This window comes from Protopterus annectens, chromosome 4.part1 (genome assembly GCF_019279795.1).
Source record: "Protopterus annectens isolate FY-2018-M chromosome 4.part1, PAN1.0, whole genome shotgun sequence".
NCBI lineage: Eukaryota > Metazoa > Chordata > Ceratodontiformes > Protopteridae > Protopterus > Protopterus annectens.
The window spans coordinates 815,530,713-815,547,671 of NC_056734.1; the positions used below are offsets into that span (position 1 = coordinate 815,530,713).

At 41.1% G+C, this 16,959-nt stretch overlaps 1 protein-coding gene across 1 annotated transcript in view; it reads right to left on the minus strand.

Moving 5' to 3' along the window:
- The window catches only part of DGKD (diacylglycerol kinase delta), a 1,200,459-nt gene that overhangs the window by 949,465 nt on the left and 234,035 nt on the right, over positions 1 to 16,959 (minus strand). The gene's annotated exons all lie outside the window — the stretch shown is intronic.

Below are 16,959 nucleotides of genomic sequence, written 5' to 3' on the forward strand. Positions count from 1 at the left end.
CAACAATTTACATTCATTCATTTACAAAAATCGACATTTACTCATGCACAAAAATTTACATTTATTGGTACTTATCTATTACTGGTCAAGAGTTGTTAGTAAAGTGTTAACAGTTGTGTAAGAGTTCGCAACAAACATTTCAACTTCAGAATATCTACAACTTTGCTTTCACAGTGGAATATTGCATGCTTAACAGAAAGTGCAGAAAAATCTCAATACATGTGTACTGGAGGAGGGGAATAAAACAAAGTAGAAGCAATCCATTCTGTTGCCCCGATAATGGAAAGTTTATTTAAATACAGTCTTCTGGAACATTGTCATAAATGTCCAACCCCCGAATTCCGGCCTGAATTTCTTGCGACTCCATTTCCTGTAAAACCATTGGCCCCAATCTGTCATGCCTAGCAACTGAGTTCTCCTTAAATGAGCACTGCTTGTCCAAGTAGCCTGCTCGTAGTGTATTGGCAACACAGCTGTCAGTGATTTTATCCCATGAATTTTTCAGCCAAGTCACAATCTCTTGCAGGCTAGGCTTCAGAAGGTTTCCATGCTGAAGTCTCTCCATTCTGTTTTCAATGTAGTCATCGACTTCCATGCACAAATGGTCCTTGAATGGCTTGTTTATTGCAATATCAAGAGTCTGGAGATAGTCAGTCATTCCTGCAGGAATCGATATATGACATATTCTTCTTTGTGCAAGGAGTTTCTTCATGTCTTTAGCACGGTGAGTGCTGGCTGAATCCTAGACTAGCAGACCTCTTTCGCCACCTCGCATAACAAGTGGCAACATTACATCGACCCACTTCCTTATAACTGCTTGTGCGCACCAGGTTTTTCGGTTTCAAGAATGTAAATGCCTGAATCACATTCAATCTTATCTTTATTGCCCTTACTAATGATTAGAGGTGGGGTTTTCTTTCCATCTAGATGAATTGCCAAAATACAGGTAACACGTGCACTCTCGTAACCAGTGGAGGGAATGTAGATTGACTGGGCACCCCTCTGATCAATTGTTGTTCGAGATCCTTGGCCCATAAACACTGCAGTTTTCATCCATAGCAATCATGCTGGAGAGTTGGTATTTAGAAAAGTCGATGCCATCAGCGAAGGACTTGAATTGCAAGTGCACGTTTAATGACGTCAGTACTTTCCAGCTTGAACAGTGTTGTTGATCTTCTTGGAGGCAGTTCATATTGCTGAAGGAAGCTATCCAGCCAATGTTGTGATGCATTGAATTCTTCCGGGGATATTTTTAACTGTGGTGCCATTGGAAGGGCAAATGCTTGAATATCAGCCCTGCGCACAACCAAAGCCTTTGTTCTCCTGTTATCAAGCCATTCACAGATGATGTCTTCCAGCTCAGGAAATGGCTGCCGACCTGATCGACACTTGCACTTCCTAGCATTTCCCTCATCGGCCTGTTGACTGAGGTTATTGTATGCTGCACGCCATTTTTGGACTATTCAGAAATATAACTTCTCTTTGCAGAAAGTCGTCAGATTCTTTCCCCGGGAGTCCTCAGTGATTCCTTTCTTGTACTCGATGGAATAGCTCTTCCTTTTTGCACTCATCTTATCTGTGTGTGTGTGGGGGGGGGGGGGGGGTAATTGAAGACTTAAGAGACCGGAGTGGCAACACAAAATAGTGATGGTTAAGAAGACACAACCATAGCCGTCTGTTGTGTGCATGCTTTACACGTGTCGTCTGTACTCTGACCAATCAAAGTACACCTGCCAGTGTTTATGGGCCAAGGAACTCACCCAAGTGAGAGTGATGATTAGGGTTACATTAAGAATCATGGAGGACTCCCAGGGAAAGAATCTTACGACTTTCTGCAAAGAGAAGAAGTTGGGTGTCCGAATGGTCTGAAAATGGTGAGCAGAGTACAACAACCTCAGTCAACGGGTGTTAATAACATTATTTTATAATTCAACACGTCTACCGTGTGTTGTTGACTATCTTAACTGGGGCTTATTTTTGGGGAGGGCTTATATCATGACCACCCTGGAAAACCATGCTAGGCCTTATTCTTTGGTTAGGACTTATTTACGAAGAAGTACAGTGTGTGTGTGTGTGTGCGTTTATGTGTACATATATATATATATATATATATATATATATATATATATATATGGGTCCCCTTCAGAATGCTGAAATTCAAAACTTCGACACCCATATGATTGCAGATCATATGTTTGAAGTTTTGAAATACCAACATTCTGAATGGGAAATCACATACAGCGCAGACCGGGGGATTTCCCTTGTTCTCGCTGTAGTGCAATCTCTGAGTTGGTATATTTAAGTAGGGGGGGTGTGGGGGTGCAAAGCCCCCCTGCTATAAGCAGTTTCATGTGTGTTTTTTTATTTTTACGGGTTTAGTTCACATTTTCAAACATTCAAATGTTTGATCATATGGTCTCGGCCATATGAATTCCGAACATTTGAGCTTTCGGTTATGTGAAGTAGACCCATATATAGATATAGCTATATATATATATATATATATATACACACACACACACACACACACATATTGTCAGGTGGAACAAAACAATATCTATGATTAATAAAATGAATGGCTGTCAATATTAATTTTTACTTTTATTTTAATATAAATCAGAGAGACAGCCTTGCTGATCTGGTACTTTTATTTAAATACAAATAATTTACAATAAGAGAATGTGTGTATGAAAAGTCCAAATGGCAATTATATTGACAGACATCTATGTTCTATCTCAAATCAGATTATTATACATTTATATTCACATATCTTTATAGGTTTTTGCAGTTACATGTATTTCAAGTTTTAATCTCATGATCTGTATTTTTTTTAAACAGACATATCAACTAAACTATTTAATATATTTCACGGTTTTATTTTAAGTAATCCTCTGAATGTTATATCAATTAAATAATTTACATAAGAGGGGCTTGTACAGACATATGTTTATGGTAACTTGTATTAAGCTTATGTTAAAAGTCTCATCATATACATATATTAGTATATATGCAAACAAGAAGTATATTGTTACGTAGAGAAGTATATCATATATATCTTTAAGTGAATTTTTTAGACTCATTGGAAAGATTGTTATGTTGCATTAATTTAATTTGGGTTCACCGATTTATTAACATGGAAACATTTTTAATTTTGTACTCCGTTTTAAAGAGTTTCTCTTATTTTTCATAGTTTTCCATAACATTGATAAGATGTCCATTTAAAGTGTATTCATTTTAATTATATTGAAAAACATTGTTATTGACTTGAATGAGTGATCTTCTTAGTTTTCAATACATGATTATAGAGTCTTTTTCTTTTAAGAAACTAATGCATTAGACTGATATTCGGTTTTGTTTAAAAGTAATGTTAAGTAGTAGTCTGAACAAATGCTTCACCAAACTAGAAATATTTTATTACATGTTAAGGTAAACCAGTATAAATATATTACAATATTTAATAGTTGTCTTTGTAGTTTTGTCCACAACAAGATATTTTAAATATTTGTCTCAAATTTTCTTATCAGTTTCTCATCTGTTTATGATTGTTACTATCATAATACAAATGTCATCTTCCAAATGCTTGCCCTTAAATCTTAACTGTTTAAATAATCCATTGTAAAGGCTTATTTTGTTCAAATATTTAAGATTGCATAATGCTCATATAGTCTCCTTACAAGCAACTTTACTAGACAATCATATAAATGGAATGATGTTGAAGGAATAGTCAATATTAGCTACTTCTAGGTTTATCTCTAAGAGAAGAGGCAGAAACATTATAGAAGAATTCATCTGAATCAAGAGAAATCAATACTTATTCGGATAAAAAATGGCAGGATTTGTCTAGTAGTATTAAAATTAATAATAAAATCTATACCTTTTGTCAGTTCATACTGGATTGCAGGAACTGGAGCTAAAGTAGGAAAAATATTTAGACATAATTTCATATATCAGGGGTGAAAGTAACTGCAGCAGGTGATTTTAATTGCATTTTGTCAACAAAATATTCTACATCTAATAGGAAACAATTTTATCTTCTGACAAACAATTTTTTATTAATTCAATGAATTCAAGGATATTTTTGGACTGAAAACAATTAATTCTTTTAATTACAATCATTATACTTATAGATATGGAACTCAAAACTAATACTGACAAAGTTTTTATTTTTAATGGTTTACTCTCATACGTTAAGAGATGTAACAAAATCTTATCCAGTATCTGATCATAATTTAATTTCTTTTACTCTTATGTTAAAAATAAACTAATATATTGCTATAGACTTCCAGCATATATTGCTAAAATTAAAGGTTCAATGTGTTTTCTGAATAAGGTACATATATTTTTAGACATGCATGATAATAGAGAAGTTTCCAATATTACTTTATGGGCTTCATTAAAAGCCTATCTTAATGGAAGTGTTACAAATTGGTACATACAAAGAAAGGAATGGGATAATGATCTTAATATTTTATAATCCAAAATAGATCAATTAAAACTTTCTTTGAAACCACATATTTCTTCTCTTTCAGATTTGACAACTTAGAGCTCAAAATATATATAAATATTAAAACAAAGTTTCCATTAGCTTAGAAAAATTAAATCTTTGATCATATTCCCTTAATCCTAAGAATTTTCGTAAACTGTCTAATAGGGCAAAGAGAAAGAGTAAATTAAATCATATCAAAGAAATCACTTATCAGATTGGTGGCAAAGGAATGAAGGAAAGTAAGTGAATTAAATTATATACTAGACTATTTTAGGTAACACTATGAATGTATAAATAATACAAATAATAACTTAATTAATGATCTAGCAGAATCCTTTTTAAAAGGTAACATAAATCATAATGTAACTAAACAGTATAGCAGAAGAAATGATAGACCATTCTCTTTAAAAGAGAGCAAAGATCAAATTAGAAAATTAAAAAATAATAAAGGTCTGGGTATAGATGGAAAGTAGTTAATATATTATTAAAAATATTTAAGGAAATCCAGTTCACATCTAATGTTCCCCCATCCTGGAGATTTTCTTATATTTTTCCTATTTTAAAGGCAAAGAACCATCATGTTCTTCTTAACATCCTATTTTGTTATTAAATGTGGATTATAAACTTTTTATGTCTATTTTAGCAAATATAATTTAACTTTACCAAACATAATGAAGATCAAATAGGATTTATTTTCATAGGTTCATAGGTGTGTACTAGGCTAATGGCCCTAGGGCCTTTACAAGCCTAGCCATAGGATTACCCTGGCATCATGCCACCCGACCCTAGTTCCCAGTGCCTCTGTTGAGTAGAGCCACTGGAGTTATCCCTGGGATGAATTTTTAATTGACATCCATCAAGATTTCTCATGAAAAAGGTCAGCAAGGTGCTCTGCTTTACATGTATGGGAAGTCTCTTCCATAGCATGGGCAGTCTCTGGGTTATGAACCTGTCTCTTCAGTACGTTCTGTTGATTGTGGAAATGAGGTTGAGGTCTCTGGAGCATGTGGTGCGGAGGGGTTGAGATTTCTTTAGATGCAGCATTTCTAACAGAGCTGGGTCAGACATCGCTTTGCAAGTCAAGCAGAGATCGCCTCTAAGTAGGCAATATGAGACAGAGAATAGTTGTAGTTTTTTGAGTATCCATATAGGACAAGTGTTTTAAAGGCATAGGATCCTCTTAGTGAGGCACTTTTGCAGCCTCTCCAGTTGTTGCAGGTGTCTCAACTGGCCAAATGAGGGAAAAGTAGAGGGAGACAATGACCTCTTTCTTCCTGGATACAAAACCCTTGGTAATGAGATGTGCCACATAGAAGGACTTTCTGACCACAGTGGCAATTGTGGTGATCAAAAGAGAGGTTGCTGTCAACCTATGTTTCCAGATCTCTTATAATGCCTTCTGTGTTCAGTGGACTGCCACTGAAGTGGTAATTCATGGGAACCAGGTTTTTTCCCCAAGGGGATGACTACACATTTTTTGGCATTGAGCTTAAGGCCATGGTTTTGACAGCAGTCTTTGGTCTCAGTGAGGCTATTCTGTAGGATGTCAACATCACTTGGGGAGTTAATAATAGCTGCAGAACAAACTAAGACCAATGACCAAAAGTCGAACCATGTCAAAAACGGAAACAAGATAAATAAAACACAGTTCAACCACCAAGGCAAACAGCATAAATCCAAAAAAACTCTGTAGGAACATTAAAACAGTTTAACTGTACAAAGGATAAGTGCTTTCACATAATATGCTTCATCAGATCCTATAGACATAGAATAGATAAACTTATTTAAAAAATGAAGTACCCAATCACAGAATTCAAACAATTAGTGACGCAAGGGTCGAGATTTTAAAGCAGGTTTTAAAGGCATAGTATAATTCAACCCAGGTGTCCTATGAGTGTGCAATGCTGCTATCCAATGCATCTCTGATGTCTCGGTTTTGTTGATGATATCACCACCCCTAATGGGCTCACAAATAATATCTATAACAGTAAATTTAAAAGAATGCCCCATATTGTCCTTAATAAGCTTATACAGTGCATTCAAACAGCTCATTCTCCTTATATTACCAAGATGCTGTAACACATGATCTTTCAACTTTTGGTTAGTCTTATCTTACCTACATAAAATGATTCACAGTCATCAAAAGTTGCCAGGCAGACTAAATTAGTTGACTTACAATCACCGTACACCTTAAACTTAAACGATCTAGTGGTGATCGGGTGAACAAATACATTGTTGCATGACATAGAATTGCATGCCTTGCATGAAGCATATTAAGGACAATAAATTTACTGTTATCGATATTATTTGTGAGCCTGTTAGGCGGTGGTTATATCGTCAACAAAACAGACATCAGAAATGCATTGGATAGTAGCATTACAGGCTCATAGGACACCTGGGTTGAATTATACTATACCTTTAAAACCTGCTGTAAAATCATGACTCTTACATCACTAACGGTTTTAATTCTGTGATTGGGTACTTTATCTTTTAAATAAGTTGATGTATTCTGTGTCTATAGGATCTGATGAAGCATATTATGTGAAACTGCTTATCCTTTGTACAACTAAGTGTTTTAACGTTCCTACGGAGTTTTTTTGGATTTATGCCATTTTCCTTGGTGGTTGAACTGTGTTTTACTTATTATCTAGTTAATAATAGCTCCCAACTTGCAACTGTTTGCAAACTTTGTCAGCCAGAGTCCCTTCGTGTTAGCCTGGACTTCACAGAAGTAGGTACCAAACAGGAAAGGACCCAGGACCAAACCCTGTGGGACTCCACTCATGACTAGTTGGCAGTCTGACTTGGGAGTCAGCTACTTTCACACTGTGGGTTCTATCCGTGAGCCAGTTTGCAACCCACCTAGTGATACAGGGGTTGATACCTAGTTTAGTGAGTTTTTCTATGATTCCTGAGTAGGGAATGGTATCAAAGACCTTGGCCAGATCAAGGGAGGCTGTATGAACCACCTTGCCGTCATCATCAGCTCTGGTGACTGACTCAAAGAAGTCAACCAAGTTGAGCAGGCATAACTTACCTTCACAAAACCAAACTGTGTGGTATCCAGCATTTGGAGATTCCCTATATCCTTATTTATTAGGTTCATGATGACGCATTCCATAGTCAGACTCATCAGGATAATGGGGCGATAGTTCCCAGGGTCTATAGTCACTCTTCCTTTGTGGAGAGGGATGACTGTAGCAGTGCGCCATTTGGTAGGGACAAAGTCTGAGGTGAGCTGTGATTGAATAGGGCACACAGGTGAGGTGCCAGTTCACTCTCTAGTTCATGTAGAACACAGCCAGGGATATTGTTAGGTCCCACAGAAGCTGTATTCTTGGCCTTGGACAGTGCTGTTTTAACCTGTGCAGCAGCAATATTGGGTGCCTGACAATCTATTGGTATTGTGATTGGTCCTTTGGGGGGAGAGGGGTAAAGTTGGCACTGAATCTGTTAACCAGTATATTGGCAATATCTGTTGGCTCGGTATAGGAGGTACCATTGTGCAGCAGCTCAAAGCAAATCTGGGTATTGCCATGGAGATTCTTTACATAACTATAGAAGGCCTTGTGGTTGTCTTCATCATCTGCTGCAATTCTGTTTTCATAGCCAGCTTAAGAGGATTTGATGAGGAATCTCAACTTTTTGTTGAGACTGATAAGAGAGTTTTTCCAGTCTTGAGACTAAATCTTATTCCACATCAGTTTCCTCCATCTGTTGTACAGTTTGTTTAAGGCAAAGGACCACCAGATTAGCTTCCTTTTTTTTGGAGGAGCACATCTTGGTTCTATTGGGTATTGCAAGATTCATGCATTTATGTACGTGTTCATACAGTGCACTGGTGTATGATTTGGTGGTCATGCAACTATTCTCTATCTGCATGGGTGCCGTGAGGTTAGCCACCTCTTGTTTTTAGGAGCCCAAAGTTAGCTTTGGAGAAGTTTTTCATGGTGATTACCTTTGCGGTGGGGGGGGGGGGGGGTTGAGAGGGATGTGGATTTCCAAGGTGATTAGTTTGTAGTTGGATCTAAACAGGGAGGAGACGACTATTGGTGTAGAGCAACGGTCGCCCATTTTAGTAATGACCAGGTCAAGGATGGTGCTACCCAATGTTAGCTGCACCTGAAGTATCTCTGATGCGTTATGTTGGGCTACCAGTCTGGAGGTGTGCGCATCCTTTATGAACATGGAAACACCACCGTCTTTGGAGCTTCGGTCCAAGTTCTGGGGCCAAAAGGTGTGGAATGAGTTATGCCTGGTAGTGCAGGGGTTCTTCCTGCTGCCGTGAACCAGATTTCTGTTACAGCACAAATGTCAATGTTCTCCATTTTAAGGAGTGCTTCAAGCGAGTGCATTCTGAGATTTAGACGTCTAGCATTGAGCAGCATGACCCTCAGATTGCATTTATTTGTAGCGGTTACGGTGGTAATTTGGTCTTTGGAACACCGCCTAAAAAAGGCACTACAGGGGTGGTAAAAGCCTTGGCCAGTATCCAGAAGCCCAGGGGTGACAGATGCAGGCCATCTCTTGCAAAGCATCGAGGTCTGTCAATAATGTCATCCCACGCAGACAGATACCAGATCCCTTTAGAATGATTTCAACAATTGGCTAAGTTTCTGGTGTCAATCATTTTCTGCTTGTACTGTGGTATCATTCTCGGTGATGGTAGGATGCTGCTCAGGGCTAGGGTCATACCTGCCTGGGCTACATAATCCGAGAGCTCCTCTATGTCTCTTTTCATGTAGTCTAGAGAGGTATGGCTCAGGTCATTCACAACCACATGTACAATGACAGAGTCATATTTGTACCTGTTGTTGAGGGACCTGAGTGCGTGCATTATGTGGTGGATCCTGGCACCTGACAGGCAGATGACTATTACTTTCTCCTTATTCAACCTAGTCAGTGGGAAATCAGTGTGCCTCACTATTGAGTCACCTATGACTAGTGTGTTGGGCATACTATTTTGCCTTAGGGGTTTTGGTAGAGTAGCACACTGTTTAGGAGAGTTATATGTCTCGTGATTAAGTATTGTGTTGTGGTGGTCAAGTGCGTTTCTGCTGTTTGGGTAGATTTTTATGGAGAGCCTCCACGGAGGTGGGTATGTGGTTTGTGTTTTTATTTGAAGGCAGTGCCGGTGTGTGTTCTGGAGGGCTATGTATTCCATGTGGCATGGTGCAAGTGTTGACCTTCTCCTCTGGACCAGCTATTCTGGTCTTGGCTGGATAGTGCATGGCTTCCAATTTGGATATACAAGTGCATCTCTTGCAAGTCTGAGTGTTGGGAGGTAAGAGGAGAGGGCTGTCGGTGTACATGAGGCAGATGCTATATTGCCTCAGGATGCCCAAGCTCGCCAGGTTAATAGAAGAATGCACAGGGAACTGATCTTTAGACATGCCTGGAGGGGCGGGCATTAATAAGTACTGGAGCCATTTCCTTGTAGAATGTTTAGTGCTAGTAGCACTTCTGTGTGCTACAATAATTGCTACAAGAAGTCTGGCAAAGTGCTAGACTAATAAGCTAGTAAAAGTGCAGGAGATGACAGAACTAGCAGATCTATGGGAAAAATTGAAGAGCTGACTTTGGCACCACTAAGAAGCTTACAAACAGTCCTGGATACAGCAAGTCTGTATCTGGACTAGCCTAGTTACAGGAAAGGTGGGAAACGAGCGCAAATGTGGGATTTTAAACCAGAAAGTTAAAAGAGATGGAAAAAAGTACAGTTTTGTACATACCATAAATGTAGATGTCCGATAGATATGCAAGTACAGTCCTGACATATGGGTTGTCCTGCCTCAGGCAGCCCCTCAGTCGGCCGGATTCCAAAGTCTGGGTCCGGCGTCGGTTGATGTCGCCTCTTCCCCGACGTCAGAGCGGCTGGGGTATAAAAGCATCAGCCGACGCCATCTTCTTAAGTGTTTCTTGCCCCAGATGCCAGGTGCCCTCCAAGGAAGGCTAAATTTAGAGAATGGATAAAATTCCAGACATGCACAATAGTAATAAACAGATACACCATAAAAGCTATCCCCAGCTAAGTTGGAAAAGGGGTAGTGGACCCAAAAAAGTAAATTACAGAGGGGTAGGAGGGAGGGTAAACCTGACTGCAGTTGTATATCTATCGGACATCTACATTTACGGTAGGTACAAAACTGTACTATGTCCTTCAAGAATGCAACTGCAGTCCTGACATATGGGTTGAATACCATAGCCAAGCTGGGTTTGGTAGGATCTAAGAAAAAGATGGTGCAGCTAAAATGCCCTGCAGGACTGCCGAAGCAAAGCCTGCTCGGGATCTGGAGTATAAAGGCAGGTTGTAGTGTTTGGAAAATGTATGCACGGAGCTCCATGTAGCAGCTTCTAGAATGTCCTTTGTAGCCAACCCTCTTAGAAAGGCTGTGGAGGTGGCTATAGCTCTGGTGGAGTGTGGCCTGATATTGGCTGGCACACCTTTTCCATGGAAAGAGCAACAGAATCTGATGCAGTGTCCAATCCATTTTGAAATTGTTTGTTTGGAAATTGCCTTTCCTTGCACTCCAGCAGCGTAAGCTACAAATAGTTAGTCAGACTTTCTGTTGGCCTCTGTTCTGTCCAAGTAGTAGCGTAATTGTCTGTGTATGTCCAAAGTGTGCAGCAGCTTTTCTCCTTTATTTTGAGGATTGGGAAAGAAAGTAGGCAGGTGAATTGCTTGATTTAGAGACACCCTGGATATCACTTTTGGCATGAATGAAGGATTGGTTCTTAAAGAAACTCTGTCCTGATGAAAAATGAGGAATGGAGGTACTGCCATGAGGGCCTGTATCTCCGAGACTCTTCTTGCTGAGGTAACTGCCAACAGGAAAACTGTTTTCCAGGAGAGAAATTGCATTTCTGAAGATGCTGCTGGCTCAAAAGGAGGAAGAGTTAATTTTTCCAAGAAGAAGTTGAGGTCCCATGCAGGCACTGGTGGTTTCCTGAGAGGTTTGATATTCTTTATCCCTCTTAGAAAAGTACAGTTTTGTACCTACCATAAATGTAGATGTTCGAAGATCCACATTGCTGCAGTCCTAACACTTGGGTAGTCCGCTGTCCCTCGGTCGGCCCGAATATCAGAGTATAAGGCTGACGTCGGTCAGGGCGCATTTGACTGACATCAGAACGTCAGGGTACAAATGCGCATGACCGACGTCATATCCTCAGTCTTTTCTTGCCCCAGATGTCAGAAGACCCTAAAGAAAAAGGTCCAAACCCATAGGCAACAGCTAAACAAACAACCAGCCTAACACCAAGAATATGTACAATATATACAATATATACAATAAACACAATATACCTCAGCTGTATAACCCAACCCACACAACCACCTCAAACTACAGAGGGAAGGAGGGAGGGTAAATTGGACTGCAGCAATGTGGATCTTCGAACATCTACATTTATGGTAGGTACAAAACTGTACTATGTTCTTCATCTCACATTGCTGCAGTCCTAACACTTGGGTAGAATCCCAAAGCAGAGGTAAGGGAGGATGGCTAAACTATAATGAAGCAGGAGCTGCCAGAATGCCCTGCAACACAGCAGTGGCAAACCCAGCCCTGGATTTAGAGTACAATGGAAGGTGGTAATGCCTAGAGAAGGTATGCACTGAACTCCAAGTGGCTGCCTCCAAAATATCCTTAGTTGCCACCCCCCTCAAAAAAGCTGTTGAAGTGGCAGTAGCCCTAGTGGAATGAGGCCTAATCCCAGCTGGAATCTCCTTGCCATGATGGGAATAACAGAAAGCAATGCAAAATCCAATCCACTTAGAAATAGTTTGTTTTGACACGGGCTTGCCCTGAGAGCACAAAGCAAAAGAAACTAATAACTGCTGAGATTGTCTGAACCCTTTAGTTCTGTCCAAATAATATCGCAACTGCCTGTGTACATCTAAAGTGTGCAAAATCTTTTCCCCTTTATTTTGGGGATTTGCATAAAAAGTAGGCAAATGAATAGTTTGGTTTAAAGCCACACTAGAAACCACTTTAGGCATAAAGGAAGGATTAGTACGTAAAGATACCCTGTCCTTATGAAAAATTAAGAAAGGCTCAACTGCCATAAGGGCCTGCAATTCAGAAACCCTTCTTGCAGAGGTAATGGCCAACAAAAAAGCAGTCTTCCATGACAAATATTTCAACTCAGCAGTCGCTGCAGGCTCAAAAGGTTGTAGAGTGAGTTTCTCCAACACAAAATTGAGATCCCAAGCAGGAGTAGGAGCTCTTCGTGGGGGTCTTAAATTCTTTGCCCCTCTAAGAAATTGCTTGAATAAAGGATGAGAAAACAATGGTGGGTCACAGTCATAGTGAGCTGAAATTGCTGCAGCATGAATCTTAATAGAAGAGAAGGACAAACCTTTGTCCAATAACTCAGTAAGATATTGAAGAGCCACACTTAAATTAGGCTCAGAAACATCCAAATCCTTAGCTGCACTCCAAAACAAAAATCTCTTCCATTTATCTGCGTACACTTTCCTTGTACTAGGCCTTCTAGCTTCCAAAATCACATTCAAAACTTGTTGTGGAAGTTGAGACCCTCTATGGTTTAAAACAGAATATGCCACGCTGTTAGGTGAAGAGAGTGAAGTTTGACATTGAGCAAATGGCTGTCCTCCTGGGACAACAGATGTGGAATCAAAGGCAAAGGCCATGGAGGCTTCCGTGCTAGACTTCTCAGTAGTGGGTACCAGTGCTGCGAGGCCAATCTGGTGCTATCAAAATCATCCTTGGCTTGTCCTGTCTGACCTTCAGAAGTACCTTTGAGAGGAGAGGCAGAGGTGGAAAGGCATACACATGAAGATTTGTCCAACTGAAAGAAAGAGCATCCACTTTCCAAGCTGTGGGATGATACCGCTTTGTGCAAAACTTTGGCAGCTGGTGGTTTAGTGGAGAAGCGAACAGATCTATGTCTGGAGTTCCCCAGGACACTGTCAATTTCTGAAATACATGAAGATCCAGTTTCCACTCGTGGGGATCCATGATTTGTCTGCTTAACACATCTGCTAAGGAGTTCTGTGCTCCTGGCAGAAACCTTGCCTGAAGATTGAGCTGTAAACTGAGAGCAGTCTCCCACAAAATCATTGCTTGCCTGCATAGAGGATAAGAATGCGTTCCCCCTTGCTTGTTGATGTACCACATGACAGTTGTGTTGTCTGTTAGAATCAACACCTGCCCTGGAAGAAGTAATTCCTTGAAAGCCATTAATGCAAACTGGACTGCTAACATCTCCTTCATGTTGATATGCAGATGTTGTAGTCGGGCAGGCCACTTGTCTTGTATCCACTTTCCATTCAGATGAGCTCCCCAAGCTTTGTCTGAGGCATCTGTCGTTAAAATCTGACTCGCCTCTGGCCGGGTCACAGAGAGTCCCTTGTTTAGGTGACATTCCTGAGCCCACCACAAAAATTCCTTTTGAATGCAAGGTATTATTTGAATGACAGTGTCCAGATCCTGGTAGTGCTGTGTCCATACATTTTTGAGATACCATTGTAGCTTCCTCATATGCAGTTTGGCATTGGGAAGCACCAGAATACAAGATGCCATGAACCCTAAGGCTTGAAGGACTGTCCTTGCAGTCAGCCCGGACTGATGAGATAGTTGATGGAAGTAAAGGGAAAGACTCTTTTGTTTGTCCGGGGTTAAAAAGGCTATCTGGGATGCTGTATTCAGTCTCACACCCAGAAAGCACATGTCCTGAGAGGGTACTAGACTGGACTTTATTTCGTTCACAGAATACCCTAGGCATCTTAGCACTGCTATCACATATTCCAAATGATGAAGAAGCTCTTCCCTTTCTTGAGCCAGAATCAGGCAGTCGTCCAAATAAGGATAGATTTGTATTCCTTTTAGCCTGAAGAAAGCTATCACTGGAGCCAGAACCTTTGTGAACACTCTGGGCGCAGTAGATAAGCCAAAGGGCAATGCAGAGAACTGATAGTGAGAATTCCCAGCTTGAAAACGCAGATACTTCCTGCAACTTAGTCTGATAGGAACATGAAGATAAGCTTCCTTGAGATCCAAAGTTACCATCCAATGATCTTTGCCCAGCAGAGGTAAAAGCTGCTGCAACGTCAACATTTTGAACTTGGGAATGTCCAGATAAGTGTTGAGGATGGATAAATCCAAAATTGGTCTCCACATGTTCCCCTTCTTTGGTACTAGGAACAGGCGAGAATAAAATCCTAGGCCCCTTTCTGGCATGGGAACCGGCTGTATGGCCCCTATTTGGAGTAACAGTGTAATTTGCTTGTGAGCCTCCATTCTTTGTGGAGGAGGAATGTCTGGCATGCCTTTGAAAGGAGGCAAGGTATGGAAATAAAACCTGTAACCGTGATGTATGACATCCAGTACCCATTTGTCTTGGGTAATCCAACTCCAATTTTCTTTGAAAAGTGCCAGCCTTCCTCCCAAAGGTGCCGCCAGGCGAGAAGGCTCTGGCAGCTGAAAAGGTAGGTCATTGGGTCTGTTTACGAAAGGACTGACCCCTGCCCTCACTCGAAGACTGTGCAGGAGAACTCCCTGTTCTAGGCCTAAAAGAGCTCTGACCTCTGCCCCTGCCACGTCTAGATCTACCCCTAGACTGGGAATCATAAGAAGGATACGTCCACCCCTTAGTAGGCCAATTTCTACTAAACTTTGGAGGCTGAACCTGCAAAAAATCTTTAACAGTCTGCATAGACTTAGCCTTGTCTTCCATCTTCTTTAAAACTGCCTCAACAGGAGAACCAAACAAGACATCAGATTGCAAAGGGGCATCCAAAATCCTAGTTTTAACATGGTCAGATAAATTTTGATCCCTCAGCCAGGCATGCCTGCGAAGAACTGACCCAGTGGCAGCCACCCTAGAGGAGGCCTGTACAGCATCAAAACCACATTGCAAAGAATGCTTACCCACCTGTTCAGAAACATGCACTAAATCCTGTAACTCTTTACAATCAATACCTTCCGCCAGAGCATCAACCTTAGATTTCAACTGTGAAAGCAGATAATTTTGATATTTTAACATATGAAACTGGCAATTCAAAGCTCTCATGGCTAGGGTGGAAGAAGTATAAACTTTCTTTCCCCATCTATCCAAGGCCCTGGCCTCTTTATCTGCAGGAACCGGATTCTTGACAACAGAAGCCTTAACACCCTTGGGCCCCTGGCTAACAGTCTCTGGGTCTGCCCTAGGACTCTTAAAAAGGTACTTATGAGCTTCAGGCACCCTGTAATACCTATCTGGTTTAACAGGAGCAGGAGGCAAGGAATCAGGATTAAGAGAAGCCTCTGCAAACACATCCTCCACTACAGTCAAAACAGGAGGTATAGCCAAAGGCCTATGCTGGGGTAAAAACAAAAATTCCCTAAGCCTTTTCCTAGAGTCAGAGAAGTCCTGACCCTCCCATTTAAAGTGCTCTCTCATGGAGTGAAGGGTCTCTGAAAAAGAAAAATCCTCAGGAGGAGAAGCAGAAGGAGTAGAATCATCAACATCAGTCAGAATAATGAGAATACTCCTGCAAATCTTCAGCCGAAGACTCAGACACATCTGAAGCCTGCTCATAATCCCCCAACACTGGCTCCATCCTAGGCCTCTTATCAGGAGGGGGCATAGAGCCTCTAATTAAAGTAATTAAATCTTCTGCCATCTTAAGCATGTGCTTCTTGGGCACAGAACCTGAAGAACTAGGAGTGACACCCACAGCAGCTAAACTAGATCTGCCTCTAGGAGAAGCCTTGGAAGCAGAAAGAGAGGGCCTAGACACCTTAGGAAGGGAGGGGAGTAAAGTAACCTGAGAAGCCCCTGTAGCCTGACTTGCCTCCTGGGAGGCCACATCCTGTAAAAGCAGAGTTTCTCCCTGGGACTCCAGCGAGGCCTCCGTCGGAACCACCGGTTCCACTGACGCCTCTAAAGAACCGGCGTCCGGTTCGGATGACTCCTCTAACCTAGGTTTAACAGCCTTGTCCTTGCGCTTCTTTGAGGAAGCCGGCGTCGGAGCATCCGACGGTATTTTGTAATTGCACCGCTTCCCAAAGACCAACTTGGCACAATCCAACCTCCGCTTTATAGTGCGTTTATTGAACCTAGCACAAAAGCGGCACCCAACAACGTCGTGCTCAGGTCCCAAACAAGGTATACACAAATTATGGTAATCCCTATGCGGTATCTGTTTCCCACAAGAAATACAGTTATTCACTTTTTCTGACATCCGGTAAACCACTGAGGCAAGAAAAAACCAAAATATTCCCCAACGGGGTACTTAACCAACTCTGACTTAGGTCTGAAACTCCGAATTCGAAAAATTTCAGAACGACGAACGGCACTTGCAACACTGCTTCTGCATCGGACCATGCGGCAAAAAAGACTGAGGATATGACGTCGGTCATGCGCATTTGTACCCTGACGTTCTGATGTCAGTCAAATGCGCCCTGACCGACGTCAGCCTTATACTCTGATATTCGGGCCGACCGAGGGACAGCGGACTACCCAAG